General features: G+C 33.9%; 1 pseudogene; it reads right to left on the reverse strand.

Annotated features, from left to right (window-relative positions):
- Nucleotides 1-1,407: 1,407 nt before the first annotated feature.
- LOC139874477 (GDSL esterase/lipase At2g24560-like) lies at nt 1,408-2,685 on the reverse strand (annotated as a pseudogene).
- Nucleotides 2,686-10,713: the final 8,028 nt, after the last annotated feature.

Raw genomic sequence — 10,713 nt, forward strand, 5'->3', positions numbered from 1 at the left:
AACTCTTTTAGTGAAGATGGATGTTCAAGTTATGGTGTAGCTAAAATAACTTCGGAGAAATGAACATACAAATATGCAGCTTAGCTTTTCAAATTCAATGTAACGATTCCAAACCTTTTTTTTAGAAGTGTGATGTATTTGTACATGTAGTGATTGTTTTCGTATTTGTATTTGTGCAATACATGTAAGTGGTATCAAAAGTAACGCATTCAAATACTATTTTATAGAGCTGTCATGCAACGCACGAGCTCTTAAATCTAGTATAATATATAATAAAGAAAATTTCAACCTATGTATGTAAAAACAAAATTTAATTTATTATTCACTGATAGTAAATAAAATAACAAACTAAAGAAATTGAAATACAACTATATAAAAATATAAGTCAAACAAGGGTAGGTTTAAAATTAAAGCAAAGTCAAGATCATGTCATGACTATTTTATTGAACCACTATTATGTTAGAGAAATATATTTATTTCATTTTTCTTTTTTAAATCGTATAGTTTAACAACATGTACAACACATAAGTCCAAGAGTTCATCCTTTTCTAAAACCAATTGGTGATAGAGGGACTTCTCCTTTGACTTATATGCATACATTTGTTTTTGTCCATGACCGATGTGGGATAATTTCCCAACACGCCCCCTCACATCGAGGCGTGGAACGGTTGTAGAGATGGCGGCAAGAAGAAGGCCTGACTCAATCTCTTTGTAGCGACGGCGGCACACTCATTGGGGCCTGACTCGGACTCGCTGTAGAACAAACCGTCCACCTAAGCTCTGATACCATGACAGAATTGATAAATCGTATAGTGTAACAACGTGTACAACACATAAGTCCAAGAGTTCATCCTTTTCTAAAACCAATTGGTGATAGAGGGACTTCCCCTTGACTTATATGCATACATTTGTTTTTGTCCATGACCGATATGAGATAACTTCCCAACAGTATTGATTTTTTTTATAAGCAAGAAACATTATTCTTAATATTAATACTATAATAACAACAAATAATATATAGATCACGGTGTATAAGCCCAATCACAACAAAAGAGCCGGCCCGGTTAACTAGCAGTGTTACAATGAGATAAGCGAAAGCATTTAACTACTTAGTTGAAGCCTGCATCATGCGAGTGTATGCTTATGCGAGTGTATGATTAGCCTATTCCAGTACGATGACTAGATGATGACATGAATGATTCAGGGTTGATCAACCATTGGGGCCAATCAAGCGTCGCCTTTTTGAACCTATTGGATATTCAAGTAAAACTTTGCATTGGGGCCAATCAAGTGAATTGATAATAATATGATTATATTGCAATCAAATTCAAGTAAAACTTTGCATTGGGGCCAATTAAGTGAATTGATAATATGATCATATTGGAATCAAATAACGTTACCGTTGAATTAAAAGAACTTACCATATTTGTGTGGATGTCGGATCATGTCCATGGTTTGAGTGTAGATGTCTGTGTATATAATCATGCTTTCATTTAACGACGACTGAATTTGAGGTAACAAATTCAGAAATTTCTGATTATAAACTCGAGCATCAAAATTCTGATCCTTTAAACATTTATCTGTAAATCTTGACGCCATTTGAAATGGTATACACCCCATTGGCGGTAGCTCTGAAATCACCATTGTTCGACATCCAAGTTTATAAAGATCCCGTCAATAAATTCATAATCAAATGGTATTTTTCTAACGATTGTCAGATACTTAAATTTGTATCAAATGATCATTGACGTACCAATATTATATATGTTGTGGTGTGTGAGTTGTTAATCTAGAAAATGACCACCAAAGAGCCAATGACTTGAGGGTATCGAGGTCACCCTTATAACCTTAATGTTGAAAGTTCGACTCTTGCTTGAGACATTTCGTTATGTATATATTCGTGTTAGTAGTAGCTGAGTGTGTGAGTTTGTCTTTTAAAAAAAATCTAGAAAATGACCTTTTATTTATACTTTTTTTAATTTAGTCGCATTGCATATTATATGTACCGATGTATCGATTGATATTGATGATATTTAGAAAAATAATATGGAGTATAACGAAAGAGAGATTTACTTTGATGAAATTTTGTAGTTTTTTTAGCACATAATCTTGATAGTCACCAATATCAAAATCATTTCGTCTTGTACGGAGATCACAGTAGCTAATTGTAAAATCATTTGTTCCGGCACTAATTGACACTAATGCCCCCTTAACTATCCTTTTTGATTCTTCTTACCCCCCCCCCCCAATTTTCTTCAACCTTTTAAGATACTCCTTAAAGTAACGTAATTGTCTAGATAACGAAATGACTTGAGAGACTTGAGAAGTAACTTCATCATACCCTCATCCAGCCGAAGCAAAGTTCACACCCGTACGAATATCATAATCCGTTAGATTCGGCTGCAAATAAGGTGGGATCGTTTCTTTTATACCCTATAAAGAAACCCAAAAATCTTGTACCAGTTTTCTATTAGAAAATCAGCCGGTTGGGATATGGCTAGGGAAATCTAAGCCATATGGAGGATGGTCTGCTTTGAATGTGGTTGATATGTAGTTGTTGTTGCCAGTATCGGATGTAGAGTCGCCGAAAACAATGACCGAGGTGAATAAATTTGTTAGGTTTTGAGTTGAAACGACTATATTTAGTTTGAGAAATAGTTGGAGGAAAAAGATGGTGAATGCCATTGACATATAATTTGAAGATGGAACATGTCTGCTTGTGTATATTTATTGTAAAGTTTCTAGCATTAATTGTGTACATATCGAGTTACTTTATTCGTTTAGTAACAATAATTGTATAATTGAAATTAATTGTTAATTGATTTCACGTATACAATTATTGTGAGGTTTTTTCCCCCGAGACTCCCAACGTTCAACCCACCCGCCCGATAAGGGAGCAAGGCGTGCTCCCATTTAACCAAGCTTAGATTTTTACTCTCCCAGTATCCTCCCCAAAAAAAGACGCACCTGAGAGATTCGAGAAGTTTGACTACGCTAGCCGGAGCTCGAAAGATGGAAAAGAAGTACAAAGGTAAGCTGCTTAACACCGATTTTATCAATGTCAACCGACCCCCGAATGAAAGATGTTTTGCTTTCCAATTAGATAATCTTCTTTTGAATTTATCTACCACGGGTTTTCAAGTATTTTCTTTGTTCATTTTAATACCGATTGGAACTCCAAGGTAGTTCGAAGGAAAACATCCAGGAGAGCATCCAAATTTCGAAGCTGTGGCAGAGAGTTCAGCATGCCCAACCATAATGACGAACAAATTGCTCTTCGCGAAATTAATCTTAAGCCCCGATAGGTCTTGAAAACATAAAAGGATTTTCATTATGTTCGAGATATTTTCAAGCGACCATTCCCAATAATAGTGTCATCTGCGTACTGGAGATGCGATATAACAACTTCATTAGAACCAACTTTTACCCCTTTAAAATGTCCGGAAGAGATTGCCTTATTTATTAAAATATTGAGACCTTCTGCAGCGATGATGAAGAGAAAAGGGGACAAGGGGTCGCCTTGCCTAACTCCTCGCTCGGGAGAAAATTCTTTTGTGGGGGCCCCATTAATTAAGACCGAGATAGAGGCAGAGGTAAGGCAAGCCTTAATCCACCGTATCCAACAAGAACCAAAACCCAAGCATCTCATGGTATCAAGTAAAAAATCCCATTTGATGCAATCGAACGCTTTTTCAAAATCAATTTTTAGAGCAAAACTCTTTGTTTTCTTTCTTTTATGGTCATATGTTGTTTCATTCGTGATTAGAACACTATCCAAAATAAATCGACCCTTTAAAAAACCACTTTGCTTAACGTCAATTAGTTTCGGTATTACCTTTGCTAATCGTATGGAAAGAGTTTTCGCGATAATTTTGTAATAGCTACCCACCAAGCTAATAGGTCTGTACTCTTTTAAAGTCAACGGGTTAGCATTCTTAGGAACTAGTGTTGTGAACGACGCGTTGCAGCCACGAGAAAACTCGGCATTACACCAAAACCATTCGAGTGATAGCGTCATAAACTCGGCATTAAACCCGTCCGGGCCCGGGGCTTTTGTCCCGTCACAAGAATTAATAGCGTCATAAATTTCCTTTTCACAGAAAGGGGCTTCGAGTGACTCGAATTCGGCAAGGCTGAGGAAACGGTTTTGAAGGTCAGAAGGTTGGATATTTAGCGAGCAAGAGTTGTTAGGAGGTTTTGAAATGTCCCGTTCATATTGATTATAAACGTTCCATATTAATTGGTTTCGTCGCGAGGTTTTGACCTCTATATGAGACGTTTTTCAAAGACTGCATTCATTTTTAAAACAACCATAACCTTTATTTTATCTATAAAGGTTTAAAAAGCATTACGTAGATTATCAAATAATGATAATCTAAAATATACCGTTTACACACGACCATTACATAATGGTTTACAATAGAATATATTACATCAAAAATAAGTTTCTTGAATGCAGTTTTTACATAATATCATACAAGCATGGACTCCAAATCTTGTTCTTATTTTAGTATGCAACAGCGGAAGCTCTTAATAATCACCTGAGAATAAACATGCTTAAAACGTCAACAAAAATGTTGGTGAGTTATAGGTTTAACCTATATATTATCAAATCATAATAATAGACCACAAGATTTCATATTTCAATATACATCCCATACATAGAGATAAAAATCATTCATATGGTGAACACCTGGTAACCGACATTAACAAGATGCATATAAGAATATCCTCTATCATTCCGGGAAATCCGTCGGACATGATAAAAACGAATTCGGATTACTAAAGCATTCGGTACTTTGGATGGGGTTCGTTAGGCCCAATAGATCTATCTTTAGGATTCACGTCAATTAGTAGATCGGTTTACTAATTCTTCGGTTACCAAGCAAAAGGGGCATATTCGGCTTCGATCATTCACCCATATAATGTAGTTTCATTTACTTGTGTCTATTTCGTAAAACATTTATAAAATTGCATGTATTCTCATCCCAAAATATTAGATTTTAAAAGTGGGACTATAACTCACTTTCACAGATTTTTACTTCGTCGGGAGTAAGACTTGGCCACTGGTCGATTCACGAACCTATAACAAATATATACATATATATATCAAAGTATGTTCAAAATATATTTACAACATTTTTAATACATTTTGATGTTTTAAGTTTATTAAGTCAGTTGTCATCGTTAGTAACCTACAACTAGTTGTCCATAGTTAGATGTACAGAAATAAATTGATATATATTATCTTGAATCAATCCACGACCCAGTGTATACACGTCTCAGGCTAGATCACAACTCAAAGTATATATATTTTTGGAATCGACCTCAACCCTATATAGCTAACTCAAACATTACTGCATATAGAGTGTCTATGGTTGTTCCAAATAATATATATACATGGGTCGATATGATATGTCAAAACATTTGCATACGTGTCTATGGTATCCCAAGATTAAATAATATATTAGAATACATGTATAATACAATATAAGTTAGCTAAGATATGATTTGTATAGAATTGTTACAATATTTCCCGTAGCTACAACAATAAAAAAATATCCAATCTTGTTTTACCCATAACTTCTTCGTTTTAAATCCGTTTTGAGCGAATCAAATTGCTATGGTTTCATATTGAACTCTATTTTATGAATCTAAACAGAAAAAGTATAGGTTTATAGTCGGAAATATAAGTTACAAGTCGTTTTTGTAAGAGGTAGTCATTTCAGTCGAAAGAACGACGTCTTGATGACCATTTTGAAAAACATACTTCCACTTTGAGTTTAACCATTATTTTTGAATATAGTTTCATGTTCATAAGAAAAATTATTTTCCCAGAAGAACAACTTTTAAATCAAAGTTTATCATAGTTTTTAATTATCAAACCCAAAACAGCCCGCGGTGTTACTACGACGGCGTATGTCCGATTTTACGGTATTTTTCGTGTTTTCAGGTTTTAAATAATTAAGTTAGCATATCATATAGATATAGAACATGTGTTTAGTTTATTTTAAAAGTCAAGTTAGAAGGATTAACTTTTATTTGCGAACAAGTTTAGAATTAACTAAACTATGTTCTAGTGATTTCAAGTTTAAACCTTCGAATAAGGTAGTTTTATATATATGAATCGAATGATGTTATGAACATCATTACTACCTCAGGTTTTGTGGATAAACCTACTGGAAATGAGAAAAATAGATCTAGCTTCAAAGGATCCTTGGATGGCTTGAAAGTTCTTGAAGCAGAATCATGACACGAAAACAAGTTCAAGTAAGATTTCCACTCGAAATAAGATTGTTATAGTTATAGAAATTGAATCAAAGTTTGAATATGAGTATTACCTTGTATTAGAAAGATATCTTACTGTAAATAAGAAAGATTTCTTGAGGTTGGATGATCACTTTACAAGATTGGAAGTAAGCTAGCAAACTTGGAAGTATTCTTGATTTTATGAAACTAGAACTTATAGAATTTATGAAGAACACTTAGAACTTGAAGATAGAACTTGAGAGAGATCAATTAGATGAAGAAAATTAAAGAATGAAAGTGTTTGTAGGTGTCTTTGGTCTTTGGTATATGGATTAGATATAAAGGATGTGTAATTTTGTTTACATGTAAATAAGTCATGAATGATTACTAATATTTTTGTAATTTTATGAGATATTTTATGCTAGTTGCCAAATGATGGTTCCTAAATGTGTTAGGTGACTCACATGGGATGCTAAGAGCTGATAATTGGAGTGTATATACCAATAGTACATACATCTAAAAGCTGTGTATTGTACGAGTACGAATACGGGTACATACGAGTAGAATTGTTGATGCAACTGAACGAGGATGTAATTGTAAGTATTTTTGTTAAGTAGATGTATTTTGATAAGTGTCTTGAAGTCTTTCAAAAGTGTATGAATACATATTAAAACACTACATGTATATACTTTTTAACTGAGTCGTTAAGTGATCGTTAGTCGTTACATGTAAATGTTGTTTTGAAACCTTTAAGTTAACGATCTTGTTAAATGTTGTTAACCCATTGTTTATTATATCTAAAGAGATGTTAAATTATTACATTATCATGATATTATGATATATTAATATATTTTAGTATGATATATATACAGTTAAATGTTGTTACAACGATAATCGTTACATATATGTCTCGTTTCGAAATCATTAAGTTAGTAGTCCTGTTTTTACATATGTAGTTCATTGTTAATACACTTAATGACATGTTTACTTATCATTTATCATAATTAAACATAGTGTATCAATATCTTAATATGATTCATATGTATTTAGTAAGACGTTGTTATAACGAAAATCGTTATATATATCGTTTCGAGTTTCTTAATTCAATAAACTCAATTTTATGTATATAACTCATTGTTAAAATACCTAATGAGATACTTACTTAACATAATATCATGTTAACTATATATATAATCATATATATGTCATCATATAGTTTTTACAAGTTTTAACGTTCGTGAATCACCGGTCAACTTGGGTGGTCAATTGTCTATATGAAACATATTTCAATTAATCAAGTCTTAACAAGTTTGATTGCTTAACATATTGGAAACACTTAATCATGTAAATAATAATTTTATTTAATATATATAAACATGGAAAAGTTTCGGTCACTACAGGTTTAACTTTGAATATATTTGAGAAATAGCGGTAAGCTTCATCTTTGATCATGGTCGGGTCATCTACCCAAATACCACCGACGGACAGACCCCGTGAACTGCATTTGTTGTATCAACGCTTAATGAAATTATGGAAAAAGGCAGTGTTTTCATCCCCCTCGAGGCACCATTTAACCCTTGATTTTTGTTTTAACATCTTGGATTTATATTTATCTTTCTCAATCCATTTTTTCTAACCAAGATCCACGACTCCCTTTCCAAATCAGTTAGTTGTCGACTATCAACAAGGCTTTCCCATGCTTTTGTATGCTCAAAAAGATCAGTAATCTCATTATCAAGATCACCATTGATACTAGTGTTTAGGGCTTTTAGTTCTTGTTTAACAAGCTTGAGTTTATTATGCAGCACTCTGTCGGGGCGATTACTATGAGAATCATTGTTCCGGGATCTTATAACACATTCTTCAGTACCAGGAAGGTCAACCCAGTAATTAAACACCTTAATGGGCTTGGGCCCGAAATCAAATTGTTGGTCACGAATGACAATGAGACAATGATCAGATAAATTACGATCCATGATAAATGCGTTGAGCCCAGGCTAGGTTTTGTAAAATTTATCAGATAATATAAATCAGTCAAGTTTAGCAAACTTAACACCGTTATCACTATACCTTATGTATTTCTTACCGCTAAGAGGAATGTCAATAAGACAGTTAGAACTTAGAACTGATGAAATCATTAAATCTGCCTGCCCACGAACTATTAAAGATACAGTTGAATCGTTCATCTTCCGACCGTACCTCATTGAAATCACCACTAAGCAACCACGACATATCGCTGAATTTGAGAAGCCTGTCTAAGCTATCCCACGGTTTTATTTTTTCAGCACAAGTGTGGGGGCCATATATGTTAACAAAAGCCACTTCTTCGAATTTACCAACCCATTGCCCTCAAATTGCAAGATAATAGTCACCCTCAATTGCTTCACTTACCACGAAAGCATTAGAGCCATATATGTTAACAAAAGCCACTTCTTCGGATTTACCAACCGAGCGAACTGAGTCTTTTTTAATAAACTTAAAATCGGGTGAACCCCATAAGTGTTCAATCCAGGATTCTTTTGAGTTACAACACTTACTTTCTAGAATATGGACAATCAAGGGCTTAACTTATCTACGTAATTTACGAAAGCAACGAACTTTACCATCATCACCAAAACCATGAATATTTAATGAGAGAACATTCATTAATGAACGGGTGAGAACGAGAAAAAGGACAGTGATTTACTGTCGATTGCTTGTCCAAGTGATCCCAATGTTTGCACCCAGTTCTTTGTAATTGAGAAAACTGTTGATGCATTTTCTGTAAGTCTTAGACATCTAGCTTACGTTTGTGATTAGTACTTCAGTTTATGGGCTATCATGATCGCTCGTTATTATCCTATATGTGTTTATACGTGATTACAGGTACTACAGGAACGCAAAAAGGATAATTGACTATATTAGACTCTGTCACACGTACGAGTGAAGTCTCACTTGTACTGATGACAAGCTCATCCGCAAGGTTGAGCTGAGCTGAGTCACAAATCTAATCTGACTAAACATACACGAGTGAGTGATCACCCGCACATCTGAGCCAGATCACTCGGACGAGTGAGAGCTGACTCGCGCGGTTGACTTAACAGCAGTGGTATTTAAGTGTTATGTTCTTCATTTTAGGTAACACTCTCATTATACACACATCACTCAGATCTGGTAGTCTTATCCGATTCTCTCTCAACCCAAATCACTCAAGAGGTGAATAATAGCTCTAGGTGTTAATCTAATCACACAATCTGAAATGTCCCGTTCTTATTGATTAAAAACGTTCCATATTAATTGATTTCGTTGCGAGGTTTTGACCTCTATATGAGACATTTTTCAAAGACTGCATTCATTTTAAAACAAACCATAACCTTTATTTCATAAATAAAGGTTTAAAAAGCTTTACGTAGATTATCAAATAATGATAATCTAAAATATCCTGTTTACACACGACCATTACATAATGGTTTACAATACAAATATGTTACATCGAAATCAGTTTCTTGAATGCAGTTTTTACACAATATCATACAAACATGGACTCCAAATCTTGTCCTTATTTTAGTATGCAACAGCGAAAGCTCTTAGTATTCACCTGAGAATAAACATGCTTTAAACGTCAACAATAATGTTGGTGAGTTATAGGTTTAACCTATATATATATCAAATCGTAACAATAGACCACGAGATTTCATATTTCAATACACATCTCATACATAGAGATAAAAATCATTCATATGGTGAACACCTGGTAACCGACATTAACATGATTCATATATAAGAATATCCCCATCATTTCGGGACACCCTTCGGATATGATATAAATTTCGAAGTACTAAAGCATCCGGTACTTTGGATGGGGTTTGTTAGGCCCAATAGATCTATCTTTAGGATTCGCGTCAATTAGGGTGTCTGTTCCCTAATTCTTAGATTACCAGACTTAATAAAAAGGGGCATATTCGATTTTGATAATTCAACCATAGAATGTAGTTTCACGTACTTGTGTCTATTTTGTATATCATTTATAAAACCTGCATGTATTCTCATCCCAAAAATATTAGATTTTAAAAGTGGGACTATAACTCACTTTCACAGATTTTTACTTCGTCGGGAAGTAAGACTTGGCCACTGGTTGATTCACGAACCTATAACAATATATACATATATATCAAAGTATGTTCAAAATATATTTACAACACTTTTAATATATTTTGATGTTTTAAGTTTATTAAGTCAGCTGTCCTCGTTAGTAACCTACAACTAGTTGTCCACAGTTAGATGTACAGAAATAAATCGATAAATATTATCTTGAATCAATCCACGACCCAGTGTATACGTATCTCAGTATTGATCACAACTCAAACTATATATATTTTGGAATCAACCTCAACCCTGTATAGCTAACTCCAACATTCACATATAGAGTGTCTATGGTTGTTCCAAAATATATATAGATGTGTCGACATGATAGGTCGAAACATT

Source organism: Rutidosis leptorrhynchoides, chromosome 11 (assembly GCF_046630445.1).
Source record: "Rutidosis leptorrhynchoides isolate AG116_Rl617_1_P2 chromosome 11, CSIRO_AGI_Rlap_v1, whole genome shotgun sequence".
NCBI classification, from domain to species: domain Eukaryota; kingdom Viridiplantae; phylum Streptophyta; class Magnoliopsida; order Asterales; family Asteraceae; genus Rutidosis; species Rutidosis leptorrhynchoides.